Source organism: Canis aureus, chromosome 22 (genome assembly GCF_053574225.1).
Source record: "Canis aureus isolate CA01 chromosome 22, VMU_Caureus_v.1.0, whole genome shotgun sequence".
Taxonomy (NCBI): domain Eukaryota; kingdom Metazoa; phylum Chordata; class Mammalia; order Carnivora; family Canidae; genus Canis; species Canis aureus.
Window position 1 is genome coordinate 28574857 of NC_135632.1, and position 18884 is coordinate 28593740.

Sequence of the window (18884 nt, forward strand, 5' to 3'; positions counted from 1 at the left end):
TTACCCATTTAGACTACTATGGCTTTAGAATTCATGAAAATACCCTTGCTGACCTGTCTTAAATGGTCTTTAAATCTGCAATTATGTTGAAATAAAATTCATGAAATGAGTTCTAGGTGCCATTTGAGGGTTGTTGAAGAAAACAAATTGGAATACTCATTATGAACCTTTCCTAGTGTTCAAAGGAAGGGACCATATTGACCCTTTTTATTTTTTTATTTTATTTTATTTTTTATTTATTTATGATAGTCACAGAGAGAGAGAGAGAGAGAGAGAGGCAGAGACACAGGCAGAGGGAGAAGCAGGCTCCATGCAGGGAGCTCGATGTGGGATTCGATCCCGGGTCTCCAGGATCGCACCCTGGGCCAAAGGCAGGCGCCAAACTGCTGCGCCACCCAGGGATACCGACCCTGGGTGGTAGTTTCAACTGTTAGCACCCAAAAATATTTGTCTAAAGGTTTTCTTTAATGGCCAAATATATGTACAAAAGCATGACAGTCTAAAAGCACAGAGAATGAATGCATTTTGGGAATAGCTCTAAACTCTGATGGATGGGACTTTGAGATAAAACACTCCACTTTCATCACCCTTTTGGTGGGATAACTCTGAGGGGCATACCTTCAACATGGTCCTTCAGAGTCCCCCTGTGGAATGAAGCTCCAGTAGCCCACAGTGGTAGGTAACTTCATAACACATCATTTTTCTGTTTTCTTCCCTTGCCTGACTAAATCCCCAAATTTCCTACTGGTATCTTCTGGAATCAGTTCCCAAATAAACTATTTGCCTTCAGATTCTTGTTTCAGGATTTGCTTCTGGAGCAACCCAAACTAAAATACTACTATAAGCCTCAAGTCTGTCATTAGTAAAAGGGAAGAAATATTAACTCCCTCATTGCCTTATAAAGATTAAGTGAAGCAATATCTGTATAATTCTTAGACTGTTGTTACTCAGAACAAGCATTCAATAAATTATAGTTATCCATAACAACCCCTCACCTTGCTCCCATATCTCTTTCACCAGTTTCCCTACCACTTTATCCTCTATTCATTCCAATCAGGGCACAGTTATCTTGTTGCTCTCCCTTAAACATGCCAAGCACTTTCCTGCTCCAGAGTCTCTGCACCCTCAGTGTCCTTTTCCAGATATCTGCATGTTTTTCTCTATTACTTCTTTCAAACCTTACTCAAATGTGAGCTAACCAAGAAAAGAGTTACCTGACCTTCATATATAAAGTAATATGTCCCATAAGATCTCAGTAACCCCTTGCCCCATCTTGATTTTCCCCATTATAGTCATCACTCTACTAGAACAGAAACTCCATAATGGAAGGAGCTATGTCTGTTCTGTTCCTGGTATATCCCCAGCATTTATAACAGGGTCAACCACACAAAAAATGCAAAAATAATATTTGTTGAATGAATCAATGAATCTTCACAAAATCCTAAATTTAAAAAGTCTTTTTAAAATATTCTTATGAAAAAATAAAATAAAATAAAATAAAATATTCTTGAGATATACTGATGAGGGGGATTTTATCAGATTATGACAGTGGTATAGTATGCTGGCTAACACTTACAAGCCAATTATTAAGTATTCAACCATTTTGTCAACCTGTATTAAGGTGCTATAGCTCAAAATTGCCACGATGGAAGCATTTACACCACATAAATTGGCAAATGCTATAAATCAAAACTTTTGTTTTTGTGGAGAACTGGTTGACCAGCATACCACTGATGACAGGCAAAATTCTGGTAAACAAAAAGTGCCTTCAGATTGGCTAGAATATAGCTTAAGAAAGGACAAAGGATAACAGTTTTGAACACTAACAGCATCCTGGTCACTGGGTTGTGCTTTAAGCCGGATAATTTGTGCTCCCATCTCCAAATCATGTTTTGAGCACAAACTAATGCCCAATGTGATGGTATTAGGAGGTGGGGCTTTTGGGAGGTTATTAGGTCATGAGAGTAGAGCCCTCAGGAATGGGATTAGTACTCTTATGAAAGACACCTCAGAGAGCTAGCTCCCTTGGTCTTTCTACCATATGAATATACAACAAAAAGATGGCTATTTATGAACCAGAAAATAGGCCCTCATAAGGACACTAAATCTGCTGGCACCTTGATCTTGGATTTTGCAGTCTCTGGGAACATGAGAAATAAATTTCTGTTGTTTATAAATTCCCCAATCTATGATAATTTGTTATAGCAGTCCAAGTAGACAAAGATCATGTGATAAATATTGTAAAATCATCCCCAGGCAGATTTAGTAATATTCTTTTCTGTGCTCCACAGCATACACACACTCCACTATTGTTCTTAAGACATTAAATTCTCATTGTCGGGATCCCTGGGTGGTGCAGCAGTTTGGCGCCTGCCTTTGGCCCAGGGCGCGATCCTGGAGACCTGGGATCGAATCCCACATCGGGCATCCCGGTGCATGGAGCCTGCTTCTCCCTCTGCCTGTGTCTCTGCCTCTCTCTCTCTCTCTCTATCATAAATAAATGAAAATTGAAAAAATAAATTAAATTCTCATTGTCAATATACAAACTGTGAGCTCTACGAGGACAAGACACTGTTCATCTTTATAATCCCAGGGATTAACAAAATCTGCCCACACAGTTTTCTTGTCTGTTGGAATGACATAATGACAAAAGCAGGCATTATAAAGATGAACACAAAAAGTAAGAACATATATAACTGACTCCATAATGCTTCCTTTTGTAGTATCTTACAGAATGAGGTTGGATTCAACTTCATCTTAAACTTGCAGTCATTTCTGCAGAAATAATTAAAATTCAATGGGTTCAGTCCATTTTTCTTTGCACAAATCAATTCTACTAAGGGTAGGGGGTTCTCAAAATAATGAATGCCAGTCTACTTTTAAATGTAAAACCATAGGGGTATCTGACTTCTGGAACCATAGGGGTATCTCATAAAGAATGAGTGAAGTTTTCAGTTTTAGCCTTACATGCCATTAGTAAAAGAAGAGCTACTAGAAGTCTGAGTAAGGTTTTTCTACTTAGAATAGTATATGAAGTGGGCAGCTCGGGTGGCTCAGTGGTTTAGTGCTGCCTTCAGCGGAGGGCCTGATCCTGGAGACCCGGGATCGAGTCCCACATCAGGCTCCCTGCATGGAGCCTGCTTCTCCCTCTGCCTGTGTCTCTGACTCTCTCTCTCTCTCTCTTTCTCTGTGTGTGTGTCTCTAATGAATAAATTAAAAACCTTAAAAAAAAAAAAAAGAATAGTATATGAAGCAAGGAAAGAGATTATAATTAATAGCCCCTAAAACAAAAAAGCCTAGAGATTGCAGTGATATAAATCAATAAAGTTAATTTTTTGTTTGAATCTCAGAAATATCAGTCTAATGTGGGAGACGTGGCTCTCCTGGGTAGGACTCCTCTAAGGCACTCATACCTATTTTCCACTGGCCAGAAGTCAGGCACATAGCAAGAGAAGCTGAGCAAGGTGGTTTTTATATGAGTTTGGAAAAAGAAATTATTCAGGTGAGCTTCTAGTCAGTGTCTACCAATGTGGCTAAAAAGTTATCAGAGATTCTACACATAAATTCTTTTTATGGGAAGTCTCATTATCCCCAAATTACTGACAACAGCCTACTTTTGCTATGAGTGGAAGTTTCGGTTTGCTGCCCAACCAATAGTCCCATGTCTTCTGGTTGGGAAAGACTATATCCCTCTCCTAGAAGTTAATTTTCCTAACCTCCCTTGATAACCTTGTGAGTCTTAAAAAGAAATCTGATGGGAAACTTTCCTCCCTAATTAAAAGAGAACCAGGAGTAAACTCCTTTTTTCTCTATTGATGTGGCCATGCAATCTGACCTTTGGAATTAGTACTGGCATCTTGTGGCAATGAGGGAATATACAGCAAAGGTACTGAAGATAGTTGAGCTTAAAGATGGAAGTGACATAGTTCTTGGTAATAATGAGGATCCATTGAATTAACTCTGGAATTCACTACACTGGGTCTCTTATTACTTGAGATAATAAAGGGTTTTCATAGTAAAATCTTTTTAGGGTACTTATGGTTTGATTCAACAGGCATTTATTGAGTGCCTAATTGGCACAAGGTGTAGTATCTGCCACAGAAAGACAATTTCCATGCACTTCAAGATCTGCTCCATTATTTTACAGAATGCTGCCAGGGGCCTCTTTCTAAAAGCCAAACACATGCTCTCTTACGTTGAAACCTGCTCAAATATTTTACCTTCAACCTTTCTGTCAGTCAGTTCAGGCTGCTTTAACACAATACCATAGCCTGCATGGTTTATAAAACACAGAAATATATTTCTCACAGATCTGAAGAATGGAAATCCAAGATCAGGGTGCCAACACCGTCCAGTTTTGAAGACCCTCTTCTGGGTTGCAGAAGCTGTTTTTTCATTGTATCCTCACATGGTAAAAAGAGGAGGAGGGTGCTCTGGGATCCCTTTCATAAGTCTTCATTCTTATGATCTAATCACCTCCCAAAGGCTTCACCTATTACCATGACACTGGGGATTAGGATTTCAACAGATGCATTTTGAAGGATGCAAACATTCAATCCATTGTACTTTCAGTCCCTGGAAGATAGATGGTAGTTTGTTTTTTGTTTTAAAGATTTTACTTATTTATTCATGAGATGCACAGAGAGAGGAGCAGAGACATAGGCAGAGGGAGAAGCAGGCTCCCTGTGGTGAGCCTGATGCCAGACTCCGTCCCAGGTCCCAGGGATCACGACCTGAGCCAAAGGCAGATGCTTAACCACTGAGCCACGTAGGTGCCCAGATGGTAGTTTCAGAATTGCTAGAGTTTGTTGTAGTACTGCTAGCCATGGATAAGGGAACGGAGGACCAGGCCTTAGCTACATTGATGTCATATCTCTAAGTTTGTGTTGTTTTCTTTTTTGTGCTTTTATTTCATTGTTGTTATCCCCAATCCCTCAGAAAGTTTGTTATACATAGCAGAGCTGTTTACTGGTGTCCTAGAGAATAAGGTGAACAACTCATTCAAATTTGTTCAGGACTTCTCTAGTTTTAGCCCAGAAACTCCCACATCCCACGCAAACCAGGATAGTTGGTTCTCCTACCTAAAGAATGGATGCAAGAGGGTTAGATCCGTGGGTGACAGTGGGAACTCAATAGTAAAAGCTGATTGAAATTGAGCTGAGGGGTAGTTTTCCAACCAGGAAGTGAGAGTTACTGAGAGAAGGAAAATACTTTCCCAGGATCCTGAGAAATGCAGGACAGATCATTAGATATCCCCCCTGGGACAAGGACGTCAAATGGACTATTTAAATGGTAGGGAAAAAAAAGAGTAACTTCAGAAGACTGAGAAACAGAGATCCTGGTGTTGCCAGTTTAAACCATTTCTACAACTGTGATAAGTGCTACTTCAAGCAATCTTTTACAGCCTTTTCCTCTTACAGCAAATGCTGTATTTCCAAATATGCCTGACTTAAATCTCTCTGCTTCATTTGGGTCCTAAGAATAAAATTTCCCATAAATCAATTCTGCATAATATGTTATCTATTAGAGAGTTGATTCTCCCAGATAAAGAAATTCAATATACAGGAACGGTGATAATACTGGATAAATTCTGCCCTTCAGGGAAGGTGTTGGCACATACAACTCTGACTACACAAATCTCAAGGTTTCTCCTGAATAAAGCCAGTTGCCAAAATAAACAAGAAAAAAACAATAACTGCATGTGGCACATTCCTCAAGGCCCCACTGAATTCCATTACCCGGACTTCTGGTTGTCCAGGCAGGAAAATAGCCCATGCGGCTTTCTCAATGACGGAGAATAGAACTTCCTCCAGCTTGTCAATAAAGTTCAGTGTTACCGGCTTCATATTCTGGTTAATGGACTGTGATCAGCTACTTGCTATTTTTTCTTAGAAATGATATCATTGCTGCTTATTAGGTCAAAAGACCACTAATAAAAGTTCTCTACCTGAATAAAGTGCCCCAAATGCATTTTCAAAATTCAGTTTAAGAATCTGGCAGTTGAAAAAAAAAATAGGTTGCAATGAAGAGGCTCTAAAGTAGACACTTGTTCTTTGGTAAAAACAATTCTCATGCATTCTGAACTGAATAAATCTAACCTAGATTATAATCATTAGATTGTTTTAAAAATAATAAGCTGTCAAGTCTGAAACGAGGAAGAAATTGAATAAACAGACTGAAGAGCTGGGTATGTTTCAGGCATCTAATGGTTTACACAATGGCAGTGAAAGAACAAGAGCGGACGCACGGTCAGTAGCCAGAAAACTTTACCTCTTCTCAATTTCCTGGCTCTGAGATTTTGATAATTCATGGACACCATCTCTGGCTTCTTGGACTTTGACTTCAATGTTACTTCCCATCAAGCAGTGACATTCTAAACATTGTTTTCAAACAAAAAAACTAAAAATAAAATTTCTTCTACCACCACCGATGCGGCTACACAGAACTCATGCCACAGGAACATAGCAATTGTTTTTGCACAGTTCTAGGAGGTCCCTAAATAGCAGCAGAGAAGACATGGCAGTGGTGTTGGAAGCACGCACTATGAGGTCAAATGGTCAGAGTTTGGACCCTAACTGCACTACCTCCCACTGTGTGATCTTAGGCAAGAGGCTGGAACCCTAAGAGTAGCATCTAAACAGCATCTGTGGCCACAATCCAAAGGGCAGTCTTCTCCCTTTTGCTATGGTTTACATGTGCACATCTTTTTTTCCCAACACAACTGTGACAGCCTTGAAATAGAACCTCTCTTCCCCTCTAAGAGCCTTCTACTACAGAACGCACATAGTAGGAGCATGACAAATATCTGTAAAATAAAAGGCTAAATAATTGGGAGTAGTTTAATTATCATGTGTTTCTGACCTTCATCATGCTTTATGACATGAAAAACAAAGACGAAAATTTCTCAGCCAAGATCTATTTCTTGAGGCTCAGGAATTTTTTTGAAGCAGAATAGGGGGGTAGTAAGAATTACTGTGTTTGAATGTAGCCCCTATCTGTCATTTGCTGTGTGATATTAAGCAATTTCCTTATTTCTCTGTGCTATTTCCTCATCTATAAAATAAGAACAATGACAGTATCTACATACAGTTATGAAGAGGATTAAATGAATAAATGACAAGTGCTTAGACTTGTGTTTGGTGCATGATAAGCACATTATAAAGGTTTTTTTTTTATTACAAATAAACATGTAAAATCAGTATGCATCCTAGAATTGATGTATCAAATAATTGTATCTTCTTCTCCTCCCCCAGCTTATATTAAATCTATGTACATCTTATAATTAATGATATCTATAAATCAAAGAAACAGTCATTAAAGGAAAGCAAGAGAGGCAACAAAATGGGAAAAAAAATGGCTGAAGAAAATTGAAAGAATGGGAAGAAAATGGAAATGGAAAGATACATGGAAGGCGAACTCAAATCCTGCCCAGTTGGTTGTTTCATCTTGAGAATGTTAGGTACATCTTGCCTTATGTACCTCTATAAGGATGAAGTAGCTGAGAATGACGTCAAACATAGTTACACTATAGACTGAATATTTGTGTGTCCCTAAGATTCATGTTGTAACCCTTACCCCCAATGTGATGGTGTTATGAGGTGGGGGCCTCCAGGAAGTGATTAAATCATGAGGGTGGAGCTTCATGAGTGGGATTAGTGTCCTTATAAAAAAAACCTAGAGTGCTACGTCTATGAAGACACAGTGGCCTTCTATGAACAAGGAAGGGTGTTCTTACCAGAAGAGGACCTGCCAGCACCTTAATCTTGGACTGCCCAATTCCAGAAGTCTGGGCAACAGAGGTTTGTTATCTATAAGCCACCAAGTCTATGGTATTCTGTTATAACAGTCCAAACTGACTAAGAAAAATTACTTGGCCTCTAAAGACACAAGATTGGCTAAAAGGATTTATTAACTATTCCCCTCAGCTCCTTCTTTCTGGTGTTAGTACTTTTTGTCAGAGGTGGCCTAGAAAGAAGTCCATCATAACACCAACAAGGAATGTGAGAGGAAATTATCTCTGTGTGTTTCCTCCAGAAATCTCAGTGTAGGTATTATTGTCACCACATTAAAAGAGTTGATGGGAATCCTACAAATACTAGGTGAAATATACCAGGTATATTTCTGTATCATATTAAAATAATCTCAATATTATCCTAAAAACACATGTACAAAAATAAGCAGCTTCTCTTTTGAAAACTATGACGTCTTTACATTTTGTTTCAGGGTCACATTTAAAACAATCCAGACCTGGCTTCTTAAATTATGTTCTATAGAAAACTAGTTCCATGGAATGTTTGTTGTTATGTTGGATGTGTCTTTATATCCTTTTCCCTCCATAGAGTTTTAATAATAATACCTTAAAAAAAAAAAACACTTTTTCTTAATCCTTAAAAAAAAATCCAATGGTCAAAGAAAGTATTAGTGAACCAAAACTTAAACAAATTTCTTTTTGATGGACTTTTTAGAGCCCTTAATATGGCAAAAGGATTGTTCATCTCCTAAAAGGAGATACCATAGGCAGTTTTTGCCAAACATATTTGACCACATAACATTTACAGCATTTTACCTCATGGGGCGTTTTGATATGTATGTTTTAGAAAAAACATTTAAAGAGTTGACTTAGTCTTCCTATAAATATAAACAATAATGCAACTCATTTGACATTCTGTACTTTCACAAAATATTTTCATATATATAGTAATAATTGTCCATCTCTAGAGTCCCTGGGAAATAACAGGAAAGTAATTAGTACCACCATTTTATAGATTATGAAACAGAAGCCTTGGAGTGTTCGATTATTTTCTCATTGTCACACCATGTGGCATCTAGGGCATTTGACATTTAGGCCCCCTGTTTCCAAGTCTAGTCTTGAATAAGAGAGTATTTAAGAAATACATGGACTAGTTAGCCATGCAATCTCTCTGTAGCTTTGCACCAGCTCCCATCCCTTTGCTGTAACTTCAGGAAAGGGTGACAGCATCTAGGACACAGAGTACCCTGGTCTAGGGCCCCTGGGTAAACCAGAAAGAGCCATTTCTGAAGTACGAGCAGCCAAGAAAAGCAGCATCCATAGAGCAGCTATAGGAGCAGTTGGAGCTGATTTTTCAGACTGATAGACAAGGAATAATACATTGGAAACTGCAGCTGGGAAGGCCTGGGTGTGGCTTAGGAGGTAATGAACAAAGATTGGTTGGCCAAAGGTCTCTCACATTAGTTGGTGGCTACATGGCACATGGGTAGATCATTGTATGGTTGTCACAATCAGCTAAATGCAGATGAGGGTTATAATTTCTGTTATTGGCTTCCAGTTCTGGAGGGTCAAGAAGAGCCTGAATGGAACCAAGGGAAAGAAATCATGGAAATCCTTTGATTTCATTGCATCTGGAGTTTTCAAGGTAAAAAACATTCTCAGTGATGATACTTGGTTCAGCGCAGCATACCAGGATAAGAAAAAAGACTTGGAATTCAGTACTGAACTCTTTTATTATGTATGGGAGATACACCTTCTCATCATCCAAGTCTCCAAAGCTGAAAGGAATGTGCAAAGTCAAGTACAAACCGTGGCTTCCCAGGGAAGAGAATTCTATTCAGCCAAAAGTCAGTTAATCTCATAATGTGTTTTCATGTGCTAAGTGATATTTCACTGCATAAGTTGTCTGAGCAGCACACACTGGATTGCCACCAGCCTCCAGAGCTGTAGGAAAAGAAAATGATCACTTATGTATCTTGGTGGCTTATCAGGGAACATAGAAGAATTAATGTATTTATTCTTTCTTCTGAGATTAAATGTAATTGCTTTAAAAAGATAATCATGCTATTGTTTGAATTGTATGCATTTCTTATGAAGCACTAATACATTTTCCTGTAGTCTGACAAAGTGTATGGTCTCTTATCCTCATTTCCCTGTGGATAAATACTTTGTTAATTAATAAAGTATTATATGAGCACTTAGTGTCTGCATTTAACAGTGCAAGGATTTCATTCAGATTATGTTAATAGATTGTTCGCATTATTTCTTGCATTAATTACAACTTCTTTCTGTGGTTTCATCATAAGAGCATTGTCTCTGTGAATACAGGGGGCTTTTTGGATTATAGTCTTGTTTGACTGCTGAAGTAATACTAGGAAAATATTATTATACTGAGAACTACTTGCTAGGACTTGGATCAAAAGACAGAAACAGAGATTCAATTATTTCCAAATCTTAGAGGCGACACAATTAGAGTCTGTCTTAGTTGAATCAAAATCAAGCAATTTGGGAATTTCTCTGGAACCCACAATACCTTGGGAACAAATTGATGAAATTGGTATTCCACATCATGATACCTTAGGCATAATTATGAGAAAAAAACTAAAAGGATTCTTCCTAGTTATTGATAAGCGTGGAATTCAGATGAAGCAAATGTGTGGGGTAGGAATGAATCTGAGGCCATGGGCACGCAGTAAATTTCACTTTATTTTCCCTGAATCAGTTTAATTCTGCATCCTCCTGCTCTGCTGCTGGGAAATTTAATCACAGTTGATGTGATGACCTCTCCCTCTCCCACTCCTGCCCAGTGTTATGCAAAAGTTCTGAGTCTCTAGTAATTTCTAGAAATGAGGCAGTCTCTTGGTCATCAGTTGATTATGATTGCCACTGAGGCATTATGGGCCTAGCTCTCTGGGCTCCTTCAGGGCTGACTGTACTCTTTATATGCTCCAGCAATCTGATGTAGTTTAGAAGGCTGGGGATCTCTGTGTCCACTCCAGAGATGCACCTCCACAGCCATACCTCCAAGAATGCATCCCTTCATCAGTCCACAAGTACAGACCCTCACCAGGAATTGCTATCCCCACCTTCCCATTCTGTTTCAACCTCTTTTTTTTTCCCCCATTCTAGGAGCTTTTTCCTTCCTTCACACCGACTGCTTTAATAGTCATATTTACTCACTTCACTCTCCAGTTCCCTCAGAAGCAATTTTAGCATTATTTTTTTAGGTTTTTCCTAGTCAGGGAGACTAGTTTTGTGGAACTGAAGGTTTCCACTGGGTCAAAATAGCTCCGAGGTCCATTTGCAGAAGAATCAGTTACATGCTCAGAACACAGATGAGAAGAAAACAGTGGGCAAACGTTACCATCTTGATAACATATCCTGGAACCCAACTTATTTTCCAAGGGAATGCAATTTTATTTTTAAAAAACTAAACTGGGGGCAGCCCAGGTAGCTCAGTGGTTTAGCGCCGCCTTCAGCCTAGGGCCTGATCCTGGACACCTGGGACTGAGTCCCATGTCAGGCTTCCTGCATGGAGCCTGCTTCTCCCTCTGCCTCAATCTCTCTCTCTCTCTCTCTCTCTCTCTCTCTCTCTGTCTCTCATGAATAAATAAATAAAATCTTTAAAAGAATAAAAAATAAAAATAAAAAAATAAACTGTAGAAAACACAATTCTGCTGTCATTATTTCATGTAAAAAAAGGAATAACTTATAAAAATTAACAAGCTTGAATTCAGAATTTGCAAAGGCTCAGATTTGATGTTCTAGATGACAAAGTGAGAAAACATTAACATCTGAAGTTTTATCTAATTGTATTTGTTTACAAAAATGATTAGGTTATTTTCATTTTATTTCTTAAATATTCCCAGGAAGGGTAACTCCTGAAATTAAGAAGCGTATTTTCTTTTTCCCTTTTTATGCCTGCATGTTGTCATCTTCCTGCCTCAGTTCCTCTGTTTCCATGCTGTAAAGGTAGATTCAGCTCTATGTTGCAGTCTCTCACCTCTTGCCCTCTGTATTTACACTTCTCCAATTTCTAGGACTGTTGATTTAGCAAATAAAACTACAGACAGCCACATTAACTTTAAATATCTGATAATAATGCAGAATTATTCAGTGTAAGTATGTCCTGTGCAGTATTTGGGACATATTTCTACTATTTCATTGATCTGAATTTCAAAGTCAACAGTCTTCTGCATTTTATCTGACAACCCTACTCATATCCCCAGGTCACTATGGCCTTTTTTCCCCTAACTTCTCCTACCTCCTCTATCAGAAGATTGCTCCATTTAAAGAGCCATTGTAGTAAATGTGAAAGAATCTTCAAAGAAAGGCACTTTGGTTGAATACCCCGAGATCTATGACAAACCTGCGCTCCCAGGCTCTAAGCTATGTGAGAAACAGGAAAGTGGCTTCAAGAGACACAATCTAACAGCTTCCGGATTCCACATTTATAGTAAAAATAGAGTCAAGAAAAGGAATTGAAGTTTAGGTCAGAAGATAGTGTCACATAAGAAAAAAAAATTCAACCGTTTATTATAATCAAACACTCTGAATTCATGAAATAAACTGAAAACAATTTCACAGTGCAGTTGAAAGGAGAATTTGGATTTTTTTGTTTTCAACTGGATAGTGCTAGAATTAAGAAAGTAAGCTTATTCCTTGAACAGGTCTCTTTAGAAATAATCCATTTGGAATACAAAGACCTTTGTTACAAAGAAAGGTATGGCTGGGAGGGAGAGGCCATTGAATTTGTCCACGCATTTAACGTAGAAGAAGTAAAGGTAAAATAGCAAGAATTGTTCCTACAGGAAAACATTTAAACTTCTAAACTGGGCTTCACAAATAAGAGTACAAGGACAAGACCAGTAGAGGCTTTTATTTCAAAGCAAAATAAGAGCTGTGCAGGATACCACCCTTCTGGTTCAATAAAGTCTCCAAGATGCTTTCAAGTTGAACATGTTTTTAAGCATTGCAAGGGTATTCCATAAATGATTTTTCTTAAGCTGTTGCTTATTAAATCAAATCTGAATCTGGCAAAGTAACAGCATGAGCCAGGGGAAAGCCAGTAGATGATGCATTAATGCAGCCTTGAAAATAATTTTCAAGTCTTACTCAGCAACAAATTTGGTTATGTCCTGCTTCATATGGAATGATTTCATTCCTTTGTTTTCCTAATCAGTTCACCTTCTACAATAGCCATTTAAATCAAACATCAAGTTTATCAAAAGAGTATTCCTTATTATAATTAATTCTAAGGGATAGAAGAGTACCACCTTCTTTAGCAAACACAGAGTGAGGAACTCTGACATTTAATCATATTTACACAGGAAACAAAAAAGCTATAGATTGACCAGTTATCAGTTTAAAACACAGCTCCATTATTTACTAGCTTTGCAGCTTTGGGAAGATCCATTAACCTCTCTGAATCTCCTTCTTTAATTGTAGTATGAATAATAATGCTTACATACATGATAGTTTGAGAATTAAAAATAGTATGTGGAAAGTGCTTCAGAACGAATAATATCTAATAAGGTCTATTAAAGATATTCTGAGGCTCATGAAAGAGAATTGCAGAGACCTTTTGGATAACATTTCTCATGCATGTTGGGAGAATATTAATTCCTACAGATGGGTCTTATAAAGGGATTCTATTATCAAATAAGTTTGGGGAGCAGATTCTATAGGCACTACTAGAAAAATCTGTTTAGACTCTGAGAAATTCTGCAAAAGAAATGGTTGTTCAACACTGAGTTTTCCAAGCTAAGGAATCTAGTAACCTTTTATTAGGCATCAAGAGGAATCTTAATCATGGGCAAATCTTGCTTCTTGCATGGAAAAAAAAAAAAAGCAAATTTACTGATATTTGTTCAGCAGAGGATATATTTCACACTTAGATTGATTTCAACATTATTACCTTTCTTTTCACTAATTTCAAAACATACAGTATTATATCTGTTCCAAGTGTACAACATCATCACAAGTGCACTCATCCCTATCACCCATTTCACCCATCCTCCTATACCTCCCATCTGGTAACCATCAGTTTGTTCTTTACAGTTAAGTGTCTATTTCTTGGTTTCTCTCTTTTTCTTTCCTTTGATTATTTGTTTTGTTTCTTAAATTCCACATATGAGGGAAATCATCTGGTATATTTCAGTTCTCTGAATGACTTTCTTTGCTTAGTGTTATTCTCTCTAGCTTCGTCCATGCCATTGTAAATGACAAGATTTCACTCCTTTTTATGACTGAATAATATCCCATTGTATATATGTACCACATCTTCTTTATTTATCTGTTGGTGGACACCTGGGCTGCTTCCACAATAGAGTTATTGTAAATAATGTTGCTATAAACACAGGGGTGTATGTATCCTTTTGAATTACTGTTTTTGTATTTTTTGGGTAAATACCTAGTAGTGCAATTACTGTGCTATAGAAGAGTTCTATTCTTAATTTTTTGAAGAAACTCCATACTGCTTTCCACAATGGCTCCACCAGTTTGCATTCCTACCAACAGTGCAAGACGGCTCCTTTTTCTCCACATCCTCGTCAACACTTGTGATTTCTTGTGTTTTTGATTTTAGCCATTCTGACAGGTGTTAGGTGATATCTCATTGTAGTTTTGATTTGCATTTCCCTCATGATGAGTAATATTGAGCATCTTTTAGTGTGTCTGTCGGCCATCTGGATGTCTTCTTTGGAGGAATGTCTATTAATGTCTTCTGCCCAGTTTTTCATTGAATTATTTGTTTGTGGGTGTTGACTTAAGTTCTTTATCTATTTTGGATACTAACTTTATCAGATATGTCATTTGCAAATATCGTCTTCCATTCAGTAGGTTGCCTGTTAGTTTTATTGATTGTTTCCTTCACTGTGCAGAAGCTTTTTATTCTGAAGTAGTCCTAATAGTTTATTTTTGTTTTTATTTCCCTTGCCTCAGGAGACATATCTAGAAAAATATTGCTATAGTCAATGTCAGAGAAATTACTGCCTGTGCCTCTTCTAGTATTTTTATGGTCTCAGCTCTCATATTTAGGTCTTTAACCCATTTTGAATTTGTTTTTGTATATAGTATAAGAAAGTGCTCCAGTTTCATTCTTTTGCATGTAGTTTTCTCAACATCACTTGTTTTTGTTTTTTGCTTTTTAAAGATTTTATTATTTATTTGAGAGAGAAAGAGCAAAGGAGAGAGCATGGGCATGGAGAGGGACAGAGGAGAGAGAGAAGCAGACTCACCACTAAGCAAGGATCCCAATGTTGGGCTCAATCCCAGATCCCAGGATCATGACTTGAATAGAAGACAGATGCTTAACTGACTGAGCTACCTAGACATCCCCCAACACCATTTATTGAACAGAATTTCTTTTTCCCATTGTATGTATATTCTTTCCTTTTTTACTAATTTTTTGATCTCCAATTTTAATTAATTAAAAGAAATTTGGATGAAATGTTATTTATTAAAAATATACCAATTAAGGGACGCCTGGGTGGCTCAGTGGTTGAGCATCTGCCTTCAGCTCAGGGCGTGATCCTGGAGTCCCAGGATCGAGTCCCATATTGGGCTCCCTGCATGGAGCCTGCTTCTCTCTCTGCCTATGTCGGTTTCTCTCTCTCTCTCTCTCTCTCTCATGAATAAATAAATCTTTTTTAAAATTGAACCAATTAATATTCTTTCTGAAAGATTTTCTTATGCAACTTTTAAGTTTAAAATTTTGTCTGACCTGATCAGGAACTATTACATTTACAACCAAGAATATACACTGATCCATTGCCTTATGAACAGAACATGCTACTTTCCTAGCTACTGTGGATATATACACAGTATATAGGATTGTGTGTGCTTACACTCTTTGAGCCTGTCTCCTTATCATCATCTTCTCAAATTCCATCAGCCTCTGTCCTTTCTCTCTCCACATAGGCCATCCCAGCATAAATATAATCCACTTTCATTTGTTTTATCTCCAAATTTCCTCTCTTCTCCAGTGAGGATCCCTATTCCCATGAAGACCTGTCTATAAACAGCATATCTATAAACAGTTGTATAGGACATAGATGAACCAGGCTATTTTCTGCCTGGGTTCCACATTTCACAATCCATTCAGCATCTGCTTGACGACCTTGTTTCCTAAGGCCCCAGTAAGTGAGGACCTGATCTCTCTCAGCTCCAAAAGTTAGATCCAGACATTTTTAATAACTCAGAAGCAAACTATAATGAGTTTTTGGTAAGGCATATACAGAGCAGCAGTAGTGACTGCTATATGCATTATTTGCTATAAAAAAGGATGACTTAATCTATTAGTCATTAGGGCTGATAATACAGTCTTACTCATGTACTGGTTTTGGTCTTTGGAAGAGGGAGTGTATTGGTAATTATCCAGAAGCAGCCAATTTGCTCCCATGGAGCATTCTGAGCATTTTATACCTGGACATTGTGCAATGAGCCTTGAGATCAACAGCTCCAATCCCACAGGCCTCGTGGAAAGTGCCAGTTGTGAGTTGCAGCCAGAGCATTCATCTCACAATCTCAGTTCCTAGAACACCAAGCCATCAAACAGCCTGCTGGGTTGGCAGGGGCTGCCTCAGTGATGTCCAAGACCAGGGCCATGGCAGGGAAAGGGCTGAGGTGTTTTGGCATGAGGGATGGAGAATGGTTTCTCAGCACCTGCCCACAGTATGCTTGCTTCCAGGTGCTATGACAAACACCTTGGCTTTTTATGACTCTCTAAAATTATTCCTCAGCCCAACATAAGACTATAAACCGAGAGGAATATGGATGAGCTCCCTGAATAGTGAAACATAAGACCTCTATTAGAGCAGAATGCAATACATCTACTTATAATCAATCTTTGGTTGTGCTTTCACATTGTTGACTTCATGAATATGAAAGCTCACTGTAATAAAATTCAAGTGTAAGTTTTCCATCAAGTTTCAGCTTCCTAGAGCAAGAAGCTTTTGAATAAAAAGTCTAACGATAAGAGTTAACACACATAGCACTTTTCCAATACAAGAACTATTCAAAATACTTCACATATTAAGATTAACTAGTTTAATTCTCAAAACAATCCTATGAAGAAGATACTATTATTATCCCCATTTTAAAGATTAGAAATGAAGTTAAATAATTGTCAATATGGAGACTAAAGCATTGTTGATAGTGAGCAATTATAGGATCAAAAGCCCTACTGCTGTGAGGAGGTAAGAGGTCCACCAGAGGTGGACAGGAGACTGTGACATCATCACTGCCTACATAATAACAATAGCAAAGTCACATTTGGCCCCACCATCTTCATCTGTGAGATGAACATATGCTCATCTTTTCCTAGAGTGTTTGAAAATATATTTTAAAACATCATGGAAATCTATGACAACCACTACGAATAACAAGGGAGCCATGATGAATAAGTACCTTAAAGCTATGGAAATAGAAGATCCACAGTTTGAGCCATGATTGCCCAACTCTCTGTGCAGTACTGTGTCTCCTGCAACTATAGTCAGGAAATGAGTTATAGTGCTCTCTTGGGGACCATTCAAAGGACAGGATTCTGGAGTAAACTGAAGAAAAGGAAGTAGCCATGTTTTATTCAGAGTTATTTTTCTAGTTGGGACCAAGGACAAGACTGAGCCAAATGAAATTGTTCATAGTCAACCATCTTTGACATCAAAAAATGACAGTTTCATACGGTTCATCTAATATAAAGCCCTACTTTATGGGACTCCTAGGAAAAAACATGTTTGATTAGAAGGTAAGTCTGTAAGAAGTCAACGTTGAAATACCTAGCCCAAATCAATGAACCTACACCACACCTACAGCAATCTTGAATACATGATAGGGAGGTGGGTATGCAAACTATATTCATAACTATAGAAATCTGAATCAGTCTATGAGATCACCATTAGCACAGGGAATACACCTGGAAACCTGGGTTTTTTTGTCTCAATGCCCAGTGTTCCAGAAAACTTGGTGCAACCATGTTCATCCTTTCCAGCAGGAAGTTTTAAATACAAATCTGCTAGACTCTTGTAAAACAAACATAGTGAAACAAAAATAACAAAGCCTCTTCCCAGGATTTTTTTTTTTTTTTTGGAAAGACAGTGAGGTAATGTAATGGAACTCTGTAATATACTTCTATGGCTCCCATTGTAATTTGTGAGATATCCCTACAAAAACAGATTTGGAATCACTCCAGCTCATGCTGTCAGTTTGGACTAAGACTGGCAGTACAAATGGGCAGACCATTTTTTTGATAATGAAATCTAGAAATTCGTTTGGAAGACCCTGAGCAATGTCATTGGTGCTTGTTTGATGCTGCAGTGCCATCAGCATGAAGTGAAACAGCTCTGCTTTAAAGTGCCTGGCAAAAAAAGGCGCATGTCTCTGCATCTCAGGAGCAAAAGCAATAAACATCATGTTACTGTAAATTCCATTTTTATAGCATAGATTAATAATGCATGAGCATGCATTTCTTATTGCCATTCCAGTGAATTTCCAGAAGACTTTTAATTCTAAATGAAAAAAAGGTGTGTTTATATTTTCCACGCTGTCATGTGTGCACTGTACATGTAGTAAGAGATACAGACACATAAAGAGAAAATACAAATTTTGAATCTTGGAGGAATCATCTTTGTGTCCATAAGCTTTTTTTGGTGTCTCTGGAGAGATCAAAAGTGTCACTGCACGTATTTCAGAAAGTAAGAAAAGAACAGAAGCATAATGATGTTATATCTTCCTGGGGATTTCATTACTTAAAACAAGTGAATTGTACAGGTGAACACAAGGGATTGGTCTCTCAGTGCTCCTCCAAGGAATCCCTTAGAAATAAAAAATTTGCGTGAGGTCAACTCTGGAATGACTAGCCTGGAAGATGCCATTTATTCATATTTCCCTACATAAATGGCATTTTCCAGGGTGCATGTTCACCCTGACATGCACACGCAGACACAAAATGTGCACAAATCGAATGCAGTAACTACTGCAGTCTTCTGCAGCCAAGATAGAAGTCCTTACATCAAGAATTTCATTTTTCAGTCTATGAAGTCATTCAGCCTCCTACTTAGACTACAGATGGGAAATAATTTTCAGAAGGCCCACCTGAAAACTCTTCCGGTTGCTGTGATTAAGGCTAGCCAGCTAT

The 18884-nt window shown here is 38.0% G+C and overlaps 1 long non-coding RNA gene across 4 annotated transcripts in view; it reads right to left on the reverse strand.

Moving 5' to 3' along the window:
- Positions 1-9472: 9472 nt before the first annotated feature.
- LOC144294341 (uncharacterized) overlaps positions 9473-18884 on the reverse strand; it is a 99753-nt gene continuing 90341 nt past the window's right edge. For all 4 annotated transcript variants that reach the window (XR_013361748.1, XR_013361749.1, XR_013361747.1 and 1 more), the window contains one exon: positions 9473-9694. This is a non-coding gene — a long non-coding RNA (uncharacterized LOC144294341). The remainder of the gene's footprint in view (positions 9695-18884) is intronic.